Here is a 15359-nt window from a genome sequence, read left to right as displayed (position 1 = left end):
GCCCAAAAATGGCTTCCCGGGGGGATCGAGGTACTCCGCCATACGTTCGGGGGGACCGAGTGGTCGCCCCTTTCCAAAATACAGCCCTAGATGTTAAACAAACTTTATCAACAATGATGGCTAATGTCAATAGGTTAGTCATGGTCCCGGATTTGGCAGTGAAGCCTGTTTAGTTCATTGGTATCAGATTGTTCTCATCTGCCCATGCTCAGTCTCAGCTCGCTCAGGAGAATGCTTGCATAATGATTAGCCTCAACGTCCAAGAGAGCTATCAGTCTGTAGTTGTTTGGAGATGAATAGGGACCTGATTTATAGATTGGATGGATTATTGCTCCACGCTAAGAGTCTGGTATTATCAGAGTTCAAAGGGAAAAATTGAAAAGGTTGGTTAGATGACCCGACCAGAGGGGTATATCAGATTTGAATAAGTTTGAGGGTAGTCCATTGGGGCCAGGTGTGCCGTCCGCTCTTGATTTCAACAGAACTTTAGTGACCCTTCCTTGAGTTGTCTGAAGATCGTCGGTGCTGAGATACAAGCTACCAGTAGACCTTCTCCCACTCCTGCTTGAACTTGTCGGCGCCAACCTAGGTGAACATGCGTCAGTTGGCACTATTCCTTCTGGGGACTTAAAGTAATCCACCAAAAAAGCGAACCAGCTAGCTTCTTGGATGTTTGCTGACCCGGTGCTGAACTTACCGGAGATTTGCCGGTTAATTAAGGCCCAGAATTTCCTTGCATTATGATTTTTGCTCTCCCATAGTAGCTTGCACCAGAATTCGTCTTGTTGAAGTTGCTTTTCTTTTTGTACTGCCTGCCTAAAGGATTTTTGAGCGAGTTTATATGCCCTAAGGAGCTCGTTATCTCCTGGGGATTTCATCAGGGACCGCAAGGCACTGTTTCTGAGTGTCTTCAATGCCCTTGTCTCTCGTGAGATTACACCCTGACGGGTAACAGAGTCTGACTGAGAGTACTGTTTGGTTGGAAATAACGTTATAAGTTGTGCACAAAACGTCGACCATGCAGCAGCTGTGAGAATCCCCAGGTCAGAGCGATCTGGAATAAGGGCCAAACTTGCCTCCATTACAAGGGGTTTTATTTTGTCGCTCCATCTTAGGCGTTTCAAATTATCACAGTGCATTCCTGCAAATGTAGTTGGGGCAGGTTTATTGAACTCTGGCTTTATTTTAAGGGTTAGGAACTGGGGACGATGGTCACTTTCAGTTCATGGTTGAATACTAAAGTTGCCCAGATGTTTCAGCAGTGCCAAATTGCAAATAGTGTAGTCTAGGTAGGAGTACTTGCGGCCATTCTACCAAGACCAGTTTGGCGTGATTCTTTAGTAGATCTTCCATTTATTACCAGAAATCCTGCACTGTGAAGTTGCAACACACAGAGTTCTCCCAAGCTGCAGTAGGCTTGGTTTGGTGGTTTCGATTGCGCCTCTACATCTGCAGCTGCAAGGGGGGTTAGCCCTTCAAGATCTTCCGTATTGTCCTGGAAGAGGTTGGTATTAAAATCCCCTGTGATTATACAATCGGCGTGCTGTTGGTCCACGGCCAAACCCCTCGCAATTTTCATTAAGCGTGTTTGATGTGCCTATTTGGAGTGGGTACTGGAGTTGATGTAAATGTTAAGGAGTAAAAAGGGGCGTTGATTACTCCAAGAGTTGATTTTAACTCCCAGGACCCAGTCTTCGTCGATGCTCAGTGGCACAATCGGGTCTTTTAGGTTGTTAGAGACGTAAATCGACAGGTCCCCTTTTGGGTGGCCGTAGAGACAGTCTCTGACTGCTGGTTTCCGAAATTCAATGAAGCCGGTCACTGGAATTGATTGAGTGGCCCATGTCTCTTGTAGTGCTATTGCGGTGTGCCTGAATATAAAAGAGTGTGTATCCGAATTGGTGATTTTATTTTGAAGCCCACTGATGTTCCATGAGCACAAGGTAAATGAAGGGGCTCGTCCCAGGATTGAAGGTTCTGCGGGTGGAAGTACTTGAGATACCGTTAGAGCAGAAACCTTGCAGTTCAAGTGTTCAGGATGAGACTCCAGGGGTCAGGCCTGTTTGTTGCAAGCCAAGACTGCCGGAAGCCACCCCCAATCTTGAGGGTTGTCTGGGTTAGAATTTCTGATCAAAGAAGTTTGATTCCCCTCTGTTGTGCCTAAGGCATTTTTTAGATTTGAGTAGGGCCTACTTTTGGTTCCTAATGCAGTGCTTTCCACTTTTTGCTGGGTCTCCTGATGATTTAACAGTAACAAAGGATAACCTGGAGGATTGTGCGGATAAATTTTAATGCCCCATTCCCGGAAGATAGCCCTTTGCTCAATGAATACTCGTGCCCAGGTTGATGATTTAAATGACACCAGGGTTACCTGAGATGGTTGTGTGCCTCTTGGTGGGAGGAATTCAATTGAGTCAATGTCTTCAGAAGTAAGGGTCTCGAATCCCGGTACACCATTCGCTAGTCTTATTATATTCGACCTATTCAGGGTGTCATGCCGACCCTTGGAAATGTATTCTGGGGCAAGGAGTATTTTGGTGACCTCTGTGCTGCTTTTAACCCCCTTACTACTAGGCCTTGCGTTGGGATGTGGTGTTTTTTCGGTTAGACAACCTGCATCTGGACCCGAATGAGACTGGAGAGAAGTTGATGGGCCTGTGCCTGATGTCTCAAAATTAAGAGGTGAAAGTGCTTTATTGTTATGTTTTTTTTTTGCATAATTAAGCCCAAGGATTAGAGTTGCCTGGGTTAGTTTGTTATTGTGAATGACTTTAACAAAATTGTGTCCAATGGTTCGATTAGCTTGCGGGGATAAACTAGATATGTTGTAGTGTACTTCCTATTTTCCCAATAGGCTCTGCGCATTGGAATAACATAAACAGCAGTGTAGGCGTAGGACTGAGGTCATCTAGGTCTCTACTGACTATGTTAAACTTAATTTAGGTTTGCACCAGCTAGCTCAGAGGTCACTGGAAACTTTCTTGAATGAATTAGGGAGGGATAAACTTCCCTGGCTCAGACAAGAAGGGATTCAGTTTCCGACAACCGCATAAACATTACAACTTTGCTCCCTCAGAATAAGAGTGTATCTCTAGAGTTGTGTGAAAACAACAGACAGCTATTTCACTCAGTCAGCAGTGCATACTTAGTTTCACCAGAGTGCAGAGAAATAGAGAGACGGGCGTTTTCAATAAAAAAGGTGTTATTTATTGAGCAGTCTTCTTTCTCATGCAAGAGAAATGAATAGCCACAATTGCAATACTTAAAGTAAAGTAAAGTGCGTACAGTAAAAGTAGTATTATGAAATAATACTGTAAAAGCATTGATATGGTTTCTTAGCCATATGATACTTTAAAATGGATAAAATATATACATACACAAATACATTGACTAACGTACTCAACTGGTGCTTCTAACTAAGCCTACCCCGGTGCACCTGACCTAAGCCTAATACATGGGAAGGGTTAAGTAAGTAGCAGTTTAAGTTAAGTTGTTTAAGATTGTTTTGCCAAGAATCTGCATCAAGAATTCTCTAAAAGGGTTTAGTCAGCTCCGTACCTTGGTAATAGAATGTGGGAGGTCTGGTATCTCTTTCTTCAGGACTCGATCTCCCAGCAACCCGCAAGGGTAGGCTGGAAACACCGGAGCTGGATTTTCTCAGCTGGAGATAAAGACAGCGTCTCTCTCAGTGCATCAAACAGGAGGGGCGGCTTTCGTGGGCTCTCGCATCAGCTAGGCTCTCGGGTAAGTAGATGGTCGCTCTGCTCCAAACCACAGTGTGTTTGCTTAAGGCAACTGTTGGTATTTATATCTGGAAGGTGCCGGGTTTGACGTAAGGTTGGACATAAGACATCACTAAGAACTAACAGTTCTTTCTGGACTTCAGGAGTTCTTGTTCAAATCAAAACAAAAGCAGGGGGGATTTTCCCGGGCTGCTGGAGGCTTGGTTTGTTTAAAGAACGCGTTGTGCTTTCTAGGAGTCGATGGGAGTAGCAGTGCTGTGCTTTGGACTGCATAGGCTATTACTGAATATGGATCTGATTCTTATGCCTTTATCAGGATATTATTGATTATAACCTCACAAGGGCATGAATCGGGAATATTGAATTAGGGTCCTAGATATAAACACGACAATGTGGGTGGGTTGCGGTTGGTTTCTCATGACTGTACTCATAGGCTGAATAGGGTCACTAAGGTTGACCCTTGGTGATTCTGCTGTGGGCTGAAACTCGGTTGCCGCTGTTTTTCGAGATGTAATAATGAGGTCTTGTCTGCAGCCCAGAGTCTGTTGACAGACACTCGGGGCTGGATCGTCCTTAAGAGTACTTAGGCTGATGTTTACTGTCGTAGGTGTAGTCTGAGGGGTATTTGAACTTTTTTATTACTAGCGTTTAAAAATAATGGGAATAGTTTGGGAGGGTCGGTTATTGGGTTTAATCTTATTTTATTTCTCTGTTTGCGCTGTCGTTTGCGCTCCCTCTTACTAATCTAAGGGGGAGGAGCAAAGGCTGTGTCTAGGGTAGGGGTAGACACGGTGACCACTGAGGCTGCGCTCACAGGCACCGTTGCCCTGTTGTCATTGATACAGTGCGACACCCCATTTGCTGGGCTAGAGGCTGGTGGCGCGCACGGCACCGCTGCCGTGGAGAGGTCTTTAGGGCAGCGATGGGTGGTCTCTATTGCCAAGAAGTCTGACCCCCCGCTCAAGTGTGTACTGGCCTCTGGGCCTTTCACAGAGTTAGATGATTCAGGGATCACAGTTGAAGACTTTTGATTTGGCTTAAGCAGACATTCAGGTCGGTTATCTCCCTTCAGTTGCTTGACCTCGCTTATGACTGTGGATAAAAAGGCCGGGAGCGAGGACAGCGAGTCAATAATGGGCGAACAGCAGCAAACAGATTGCACTAGTTTAGAGGATGATTGCGCTCCAGTGATTACATTATTTAATTTGTCTAATTTGTTGTCGAGCCCTGCTGTAAACAGAGCTAGAGTGTTTAGCAGGTCGACCTGGATGTCCAGTTTATCCGAGTGATAGTTTAGAGCGATGACCGTTGACTGAAAGGTGAGTAATAATTGGTGCCAGATGCTCGAGTTGGTGGGGGTGTCTGGGTGGGACTCTGTTTTTGGTGTTAAATTAGGTGGATTCTGAGAATCTTTAAAGAAGAATGACAGGTCCGCTAGCAATTGATCATTGGGATCTGCCTTTTGGGAAAGTTTTATGGGGACTGCTATTTCTACTGGAAGTGCACAAAGAAGGCGTTGAGGGTTTATCTGATGTGCACTTCCCTCTGGTGGGCTTAAGGCATGGGAAATAGGGGAACTGAGTATGTCAAAATTAAATACCGAACCCTTTTGTGTATGTATTTGTGGAAAGATTCGCTGAGAGTGAGGCATTGAGGGGCTCTCCCTGGGGGCTCCATGGGTTTGTGGTGAACAAGCGGAGAATTTCTCTGGTTGCTGAGATTGCCATGTTTGGGTGCTATGGTTAGCGGTTAAAGACAAAGGGAATAATTGACTGGAGCAAGCCTCTTGCTTGCAGGGGTCGAGATGCAAAAGTGGCTGGGTTGAAATGGGATAGTGACTTGGTTGTGTATTTTGATGTCATCGCCGCCACCGATGACATCCGAGCCCTGATGGACAACGGAGAAACAGCGGCCCTCATCCTCCTAGACCTCTCCGCGGCATTCGACACTGTCTGCCACCGCACCCTAGTACAGCGCCTCAGCAACGTCGGAATCCAGGAGAAGGCTCTGGAATGGATCATCTCCTTCCTTGATGGAAGAACACAGAGAGTCCGCCTACCACCGTACAAGTCAGAGGCCACCGAAGTCATCTGCGGCGTCCCTCAAGGATCCTCGCTGAGCCCCACCCTCTTCAACGTCTACATGAGCCCCCTCGCAGCCATCGCACGCCAACACAACCTCAACATAATCTCCTACGCCGACGACACCCAGCTGATCCTCTCCCTGACCAACGACCCCGCCGCCGCCAGAGCCAATCTGCACAAAGGGATGAAAGAGGTAGCCGAGTGGATGACGACCAGCCGCCTGAAACTGAACTCAGACAAGACGGAGGTCCTCATCCTAGGCTCTTCACCCTCCGCCTGGGACAACTCCTGGTGGCCTCCCGCCCTGGGCACCGCACCCAAACCGACAGACCACGCACGCAACTTGGGCTTCATCCTGGACTCCTCCCTCTCCATGACCAGGCAAGTCAACACCGTCTCCTCGGCGTGCTTCAACATCCTACGCATGCTACGGAAGATCTTCTGGTGGATCCCCACCGAGACCAGGAAGACCGTCACCCAGGCCCTCGTCACCAGTCGACTGGACTACGACAACGCCCTCTACGCCGGCACCACCGCCAAGCTCCAGAAGAGACTCCAGCGGATCCAGAACGCCTCAGCCAGACTCATCTTCGACATCCCGCGAACCAGCCACATCTCCGGACATCTCAGGGACCTGCATTGGCTCCCCGTCAACAAAAGAATAACCTTCCGCCTCCTCACCCACGCACACAAAGCCCTACACGACCAAGGCCCGAGCTACCTCAACAACCGAATCAACTTCTACGCGCCCAAACGCCACCTCCGCTCAGCCAACCACGCCCTCGCCGCCGTCCCCCGCATCCGAAGAGCGACAACAGGAGGAAGGTCCTTCTCCTACCTGGCCGCCAAGACCTGGAACTCCCTCCCGACCGACCTGCGCCTGACCCAAGACCACCTCTCCTTCAGGAAGAAGCTGAAGACCTGGCTGTTCGAGCAGTAACTGCATCCCCCTCCCCCCAGCGCCTTGAGACCCTATGGGTAGGTAGTGCACTCTATAAATGTCCTTGATTGATTGATTGATTGAGGTTCTCTTCCCGTGTGAGTCGGAGATGATGGTTGGACAAGCCTCTTGATTGAGGAGATCATTTTGAACAGGAGGGTAACTTGGATCTGATTGAGGGCTTAGGGGTGAGTTTTTCAAGTCTCTCTGAGACAGATCCTCCGAGACGATGTTCTGCCCGACAAGCTGAGAGCCAAAGATATAGGTGGCGATAACGGGAAAAGACGTGTTGGATATTGATGGTTGGAGCAGGTGCGTTTTTGAGACTGCGGCTCGCTCGAACTCGCTGGGGTTGTTTGCCTCTAGGGACTGATAAGGAGAGGTCGACTTAACTCCCCCCGGAGCTTTTTTAAAATAATCCAAAAGGGTGCGGGCTTTCGAGCCACTCGAGGATGGGCCCCATGGGGGAACCGCGCTTGTGTTGTAGAAGTATTGTCTTTCATTTTGAGGCGGTTTGAGGGTCTCCGATGTAGCCTTAACGGTCGGTGGACTCAAAGGGTCAGCAGTAGGTTGCTCCACCGTGATTGCCGAGTGTTTGGGTTTGTTCCGTTTTATTATAGACGGGGGTTTTCTTGTTTTCCCTGATCGCATCCTCTTGATGGTGGAGGGGCTGCCCAGCGAGATGTTCTAGTTGGTAGAGATAGTAAGGATAGTAAGGATATTGGTTTGGTCAGATGGCGATGTCTTCCAAGCGCTCTCTGTATTGCTGGCAGTGGTTGTTGGTATTTGGTTGCTTGATTGCAATCGCTAGGTTATAGTGTTGGTTGCTTAATGTTGTCTGAACCGAAGTGCTCTAAAGGGTCACTTCAAAATGGGCTGCTGGGCTGCTGGACTAGACTGGTGAACTGCCGGGGTCCTATATAGCTATGCGGCTGTACTAGGTTGTCTTTTTTTTTTTAGGAGTCAGCTGTCGCAGGCCCAACCAGCCACATTGTCTCACATGGCGAGATATTGAGTGTAGAGCATTATGCACCCCCGCACTCTTAATCCCTTCCCTTCCCCCCGCCTGCGAGCATCTATCTGATGGTCTGTTACCGCCTCACCACAGCACGTGCGGGGCATCTCTCCCCCCACAATGCAGTCCCACTGCCAAGGGGATCGCACGATGGGGGCAATAGCCGTCACGGATCTGCTGCAACCGGGTCCAGGCACCAACAGTGATGGAAGCAGACTAAGGGTTTTGAGGGGGGCGGGGGGAGCAGGACCAAGACTTGTGAAGGCTTTTTGCAAAAGCGGTCACCAGGTGCACAGACTGCAGAGGGGGGGAGATTGGAAAGTGGGGGGTCAGGGCAGAGCAGAGCATAGACCGGGGGCAGTGGCGCCGGAGACCGGGCTCCAACGGGAACCTGGGCACGGGTGCTGGATTGAGCGTATAGGCCAGCAGGCAAACCCTTAAGGGTACCTGCTCATACGCCGATCGGGGGAGAAGGGACCAAGCAGTGTAGGACCTACTGGGCAATCTTGCGGCAGAGTATGTGAGGGGGGAGGAGCTTACCTGGGGCTCGCTGTAATCCAAGTACACCCTTATGGGTGCAGACAAGCGAACGCCACCTCCGCTCCACTCCCTCCTTGCCTGCTTGTTTAAAGGACTGGGGGGGTGAGGGACTTATTGGCCCCCACCTTACAGTCCGTGCCGTGGATGCCTCCAGAGTCCTCACCACTCGTCCACTTCCTCCTTGGTCTCGACCTCGCAGCAGCCACCCTGCGGTGCTGCGATAGCTCTCAGCACCCCCGCACCTCGGTCCAGGCGCCCCATACGGGGCTTGTACGAACTCGCCGCTCCGCTCACTGCTCCGTCTCCGAGCCCCGCCCCTCAACCGTCACCTCGTACGTCTGCGTGCGTCTTGTGCGTCTCGTGCCCTCTCGTCAACTCTGCCTCCAGCAATCAGTGTCCGCGGCCGCTCAGTATAGCACTTCTTTTGCTTACCTGTAGTTCTCCGGGTTTCTTCTGTCTCCTTTTTTGTAGATCGGGTGGATGATGTTTCCTTTCCAAGATGTTGGCATTTGGTCTTGTGTGAAAACTTGGTTAAACAGCGTTGTTAGATTTTTGGACCAAAAGTCTTTGTTGAATTTGAATACTGCGGTAGGGAGACCGCTTGGACCTAGGGCGCCCTCTGGTTTAAGCTTTTGTATTAATTTTTTTAAGCTGTTGCAACTAATCAATGTGGGTGGTTCATTAACCCCTTTATCGCTATCCAGGTCTTCACTAGCCTGGGTAGCTTCTAGATTGCTTAGTTCCGCATCATTTGTTATTCCTTGGAACTTGTCGTTTAAGTGAGGATCCTTTCTTAAGTAAAGGTTCCTTATGTGGTCTTCCCATCCACCGCCACCAATTTCGGGGTCCTGGAGCAATACTTTGCCTTTATTTAAGTTGTTAATGATGCTCCAGAAGTCCCGAGAGTTTTGCTTTTCGCTTGCGAATAGGAGTTTTGCCCAAATAGATTCTTGGCCTTTGCGGTCTACAACATTTTCCAGTAATTTTTTCTCAAACTCCTGATGTTGTTACAGTTTGGTTTGATTCCCGTTTTTTTCTTTCTCAGCTGTGTCTGTAACTCCCAGGTTATTTTACTCTTTTCTTGTCTTAAGTCGCGGGTGTACCAGGGTTCTCTTAGAGCTTTTGTGCCTCTATGGTCACTTTCTGTACGCTGGACTATGGTATAGTCCTCAATGGCATTTTTTAGGCTGTCGCTTGTTATTGTAAAGTCAATGGTTGACATCACTTTGCCACTCATGTAGGTTGGTACCAGCGTTGAGTCGCCTTTTTTCCTGTTTTTTAAGATTGTTATTCCCAATGTTTCTAATTTGCTCAATGAGACTAATTTATGCCCTTCTCCTGGGCCTTTGTTCTGTCCTGTCCTGTTTATGACCACTTTTACCATCACTCATTAAATTGCAGTTAAAATCCCCTGATAATATCAATGGGCATTGAATGTGTATTTTTGTAATTAGTTTAATGAGTGTGGCCATTTTTTCATTTTTAACTGCTCGGTCCGGATGAATGTAAACAGGTATTATAAGCAGTTGCTGCTGGGGCTTTATAGTGATTTTTATTACTTGGACCCAACTCAGCCCCACATCCTGTTCCTCTGTTTGCCAGGTACATTTTTGTGACACGTACATTGATAGCCCTCCAGTATGCGATGTTTACAACGCAAGCGTTACAACGGCGTACCATTACCACGCGGTCATGACAACGAAATTTGTTACAACAAATTGCGCTGGGGGGCGCTCAAGGATAGTAAATCATTTAATTTACTATCCCAACACCTTCCCTACTATCCACGGGGACTGGTGTTGGAATAGTAAATTACATTTTTTAAATTTGCGCCCCCCAACGCAAGTCGTTGTAACGACTTGCGTTGTTACCACCGAGTTGTAATGGAACGTGTTGTAAAAGTGTGCGTGGTAATAACGTACATCCTAGCCCTCCACGTGGGTGCCCATAGTTGGACAGTCTCTCTGCTAGTGTGTGGTGTTCGGTGAATCCCGGAATTGCAGGATAAGTCAAGTTCCAAGTCTCTTGTAAGAGAATTATGTCCTGATTTTGAAGGAAGAATTGAGTTTCGTGGTCCTGGTCCGTACTGCTGAATCCATGTATGTTCCATGAACACATATTGATCTTTGCCAGATAACTTTTTTCCGTGTAATGGTCCTGGTTGTTTTTATTTGATGGTAAATTTCCATCAGTTCTAGGAACTCTTTTGGCTTAGTACCATTGGGATCCACGACCAGTCCTGATCGACCCTAAGGGGCCCTCTTTTGTGTGTCTGTTTTATTTGGGTATCCGTTGTTCCAAGATTTTTTTCCTAGGATGTTGCTCGGGCTCCACGGAGGCACGATGTTTGCTTGCAACTGGTTGGTTCTTCCTCCTTTGGGTAAGATGTACTTTTCAAAAGGGGATATGGATATCTTGTGTGCATGTGTTGCTTCAGAGTTATTTCCCAGCTCTCGAATGATGATCAGTTAGAGAAGATCTTGGCCGCTAACTCCTTAGATGCCCAAGTGGTCACGGAGTCCTCAATATCTGGGCTGTCTTTGTTTTGAAGAAACTCCACTGCTACCAAGTCTTGAGAGACTATTCCCCTTAATTGTGGTATTGCCTGAATTAGTTTTATCAAATTCCCTCTGTTTAGAATGTCCTGCCTGCCCTTTGTTTCATATTCTGGTGTAAATCACAGTACTCGATGACTTCCAGGGCGTTTTTTTGTTTTCCTTGAGGGACCGGTTGGAGAACTTCATTTCTTCTTAGTGAGTCTTCTTTATTTTTAACTGTCTCGTGTCCCTTATGGCCCTCTTTTCCCTAGTCTTTACCTGTCCTCTTTTAGTGTTTTGTTTAGTTTCCACTTGTTCTCGGATTTCGCTTTGTGCAATACATTGCCGGTCATTTCTGTTTTTAGTGATCTTAATTGGGGTCTGATCTGTCGCTAGCTGAACAGGTTTTTTTTCTGTTTTTGCTTGATTATGTTTATGTCCGAGAGCCCATGGGTATACTTACGTGCTCTCTCTTTACTCGAGTTTTTTAAGGTCTGACCATCCTCTGTGGTTGCACGTGTGTCACTTAGAGATGATGAGTCTTTTGCTAGTTGTTTTTGTCGGGGGTCTTCCACCGATAATCTTGGGGTCGTTGTTTGTTTGGCCTCTTTAGGTTGGTTGCGCCTGTAGCTTCTTGTGTACCCTGATTCGGTCCCTCAAGTGTTGATGATTCTGGTTGTTGAATGTGTTCAGCCATTATCGATTTCTCGAACGAGTAACTTACCCGTTCCGAATCTAATACTTCCGGTCTGTTGGTGGAGACGCTCGGAAAATGATTTGTTGTTTCTGAATCTTGTCTCGTGTTCTTTGTGAATATTGAGAAGAAATGTTCTGTGGCAGTTGATTGTTTACTTTTTAATTTGGGCCTTGCCTTCCTTGCTCGTTTACTTTGTCTTTTTGTTAATTTGTCTTGAGGATGAGAGTCTGAGTTGTCCTGAATTTCATTTGTTTGAACTTCATGGCCTACAATTTTCTGCGTTTTGAGCCTCTTTATAGTAGACAGGCTCGCTTTTTCCGTCCCCCTCGTTACTGTACTTTTGGTTTATTTGAAGGTTTGGGACTTTTGATCTTTCTTTGCTGAATTTTTTTACTAGGAAGTCTTGATTACCCTTTTGCTTGCTCGCTGTCTTTACTACTCCGAGAATGTCCTTTAAGATTTCTGGGAGGGACGCAAGCTTCTGGATTATACTCCCGCAGTCACAATTGTTTTGTTTGTCTTTGTTTGGGAGTTGGTCCATATTTCCTTTATTGTGTTTATCTTTGTTTGGGTAATGATCCCAGCTTCCTGTGTTTGCCAGTAAGGACATTATTGAGTCTGTCTTGGAGCTTATATTTGCAATGTGCTCTGCAATAATGTTTAGAAGGTCAATTTGGACCTCCATTTTATCAGACTGATAGTTGAGCGCCCTTATGGCTTGATCCAGTGAACTTATTAACGCGTTCCCACAGTGTGAATTAAGCTGTTGGCTACCTCCAATCCCTTCTGGTTCGTCCAAATGTGTGATAATACCTGCCAATGAGATGGAGATTGGTACCTGCGTGTTGCCTTTACTTGCTCTACTTCCGCAACTAGTGCTGTCTTCTATCAGGAGTCTTTGATTTCCACTGCTTTCCGTTAAGTTGTGTGGAGTGGATCCCACTGGGCCCAATCTATGCTCTTTAGGGGTTAATTCCTGTGCTAAGGTGGGCCCTAGTGGAGGTGTTCTTATTGCTATTGATTTAGTGGTTTTAGTAAAGTTTGAGACGTTTGGTACTAGGAGGGAGTTCGACTAGACGTCCTCCCCTTCGTGTCTCTGTTTTATCGATTCTTCGGTTTCTCCGGGGTTTATCTCTTTACGTGGGTCGTGATGATTTTTATGACCCATATTGTTCATATCTTCCGTGTTGTTAACGATGTTCACCAAGCATTTCTTTCCCGGTGCTATCGAAGAGATCAGTGAAATTTGATGTTCACCCTTCATGTCTTTCTTTCCTGTTGAGGATTTTTTTAATTCCGTTCCACTCGTCTGTTTCGTTTCTGTAAATGATCTGTTTGATTTGTGGACTTGGACCTGCACTATTTCTGGATTTTTCCCTAGATGATGTTTTTTCCGTTGTTCGGCGAATGGGGCAGATGAGGCGGTTGTGGCGTCGTGGAGAATTGATTCTATTGGCTGCTTGTCCTGATTTAAAGTTTCGAACAAGCCTGTTAATTTTGGTTTATCGGGCTGAATAGTGATCGGGAGGTTTATTGCCTCCTTTGTTGTTTGCAAACATTGCGGACACTGGGTCCTTTAGAAAAAATAATTTATTAATCTTCTGCTGCTGTTTATCTGAGGTTACGCCAATTTTGTCCGGTGTCGGAACTGATGCTGCCGTCTCTCTCTCCCCCTGTACCGCTGGCTCCCCCTTATGCGCTGGGACTGGAGAGAGACTCTCTTGGAGGGACTTGCCTAGGTATGGCTTTCTTACAAAGTGAGGCTTTACTTGGTAACGCTTGGCGGTTTGTTCCCGATCTCATTCTCCTTGGCTTTTTTTGTACTTAATACTAGGAACCCGTGGACTCCTTTTTCTTTGTTTACTCGTTTTAGTGTCCCTTGTCCCTTTGCCTTGTTGGTTTTGGATGTTCCTCACTCTCTTTCTTGTCGTTCTTGTCCCTCTTGCAGTTTGAGTTTATATGTAACTGCAGAACTTGTTACAAGTCGCGCTTCTATTAAAGTCACTTTTTGTAAGAAGATACTGTGCTTGACTACTTAATTATGCTAATCCTCCTTTTTTTTTTGTCTTTGTCTTTGCGCCCTAGTAACTTGATACAGTTTTTTTTAACGATTTTTGACAAAATTTGATGAGTTTTGGTGAGTTAAGCCTTGTTAAGCCTTATGATAAGACTGCTGAGTCCTTACTCCTGGCTCCTGTGTCCTGAGTACTGGAGTAGCAAGTTTTGTCTATAGAATATAATTTTCTGTGTTTTCTGTAATTCCTGCAGGCTACTGGAAAGATGGGGCAAGTTGATGGATTGATGGGTTTACGAACCTCCGGAGCTGAGCCACTTAGCCTCTAAAGCAGGATGGAGCTTTGAATGAGGCGGCGGTGGTGGGGGCAACTTCGGTACCAGTGGCTCTGCAAGCTACTGCAAACTACTGCCAAAGTGAGCGGTGTGTGAGCAGCGAGCGGTGCTCACTGGGGGGGCGCGGGCAATTCGGACCTAGTCAGACTGCCTTCAGTCAACTCCCCGGGCTCTTACTTCGCGGCCGCCTCTATCGGCAGCCGTGCTCGCGTCTCTCCCCATCCCTCGAGCGCCCACATACCAGTTTGCACTATTCTCATCTCCCTCGCCTCCTGGACGGACGGAGATGCCACTTCTCACCACTTCTTGCCAGCTAGTATGTGCTGGTATCGCTGGAATTGCTGGAATCGTGGAAAAAAACCCTGGGCATCCGCCGGCAGGGTCCGCTGCCTTTGCTGCCTTCGCTCTCGCCACTCGGTGCTCCTCCTCTGACCCATGCAGTTATGGAATCATGCAAGCATTACCTATGCAGTTCTTTAATCACTCAGGTAGAACTCATGCAGTCCTCTAATTTCATAACCACTACCCCTACACTTATGTAATCACTCAGGCACTATGACTACATAGGGTGTTGGGCCTAGTGAAAGATATAGCAGCAACCTTTCATGTGTCTCTGGTGTAAGTATCACAATGTTCTTAAAAACCTGCATGTGTATTTCTGTACTTTCTGTAGTAGTATCATATATCAAATAAACACAAATACATGTTTAGTAGTGTTTTATATGTGTACTATGTTCAGATGTATAAGACATATCACAATATGTGTACAAGTTCAGATATATCTTAAACAGTAGACGATGAAGACATTAAAAGTTTTGAGAGCGCACTTCATATTACAAAGAGACACTTAGATTTATTTAGTGCACTTCAAGTGACGTTTTCCAGTGAGCCTTACAAAGTATCTCGTCAAAACTTTATTTCGGTTTCTCTAAACCATAAAAGTACATAGTAAAAGTACATCACAATACAGTTTTAAAATCAACGTCACAGCAAATAAAAAAAGTTTTGATAACTAGGCCCTATATCGTGGATGGGGGAGAGCTTTACACAATTCATGTGGAGTTTCTAAAATCGTTATTTTAAAAAGAATAAAATATTTACATCAATAAAAATTAAGTAAACGGGGGATACAAACTTTTTAGTTCATATGTACCAATAAGATTAAGGCTGTTAATATTCGATCGACATATAAAGAATCTGCATATTAATCTACTACCTGTTTGCATTATGATCTAATAGAGTTACAGTTTCAATCAATTTTTAATTCTATAGAACATTACACACATAAGAAATCTAGACACGCAAAAGACTATCAATCGTGCAGTATCTGATAGGAAAATTCGTTCTGCCTGTCTATAGTGCCTTAGTTTGAGGGTGTTTCATAGGGGTTTAATCCATCTTTCCCTTGGCGATTTATACGCCGGGCAGAAAAATAAAATGTGTGTAACATTTTC

Source organism: Lissotriton vulgaris, chromosome 2_1 (genome assembly GCF_964263255.1).
Source record: "Lissotriton vulgaris chromosome 2_1, aLisVul1.2, whole genome shotgun sequence".
Classification (NCBI taxonomy): Eukaryota; Metazoa; Chordata; class Amphibia; order Caudata; family Salamandridae; genus Lissotriton; species Lissotriton vulgaris.
Note: the sequence above shows the minus strand (reverse complement) of the source record.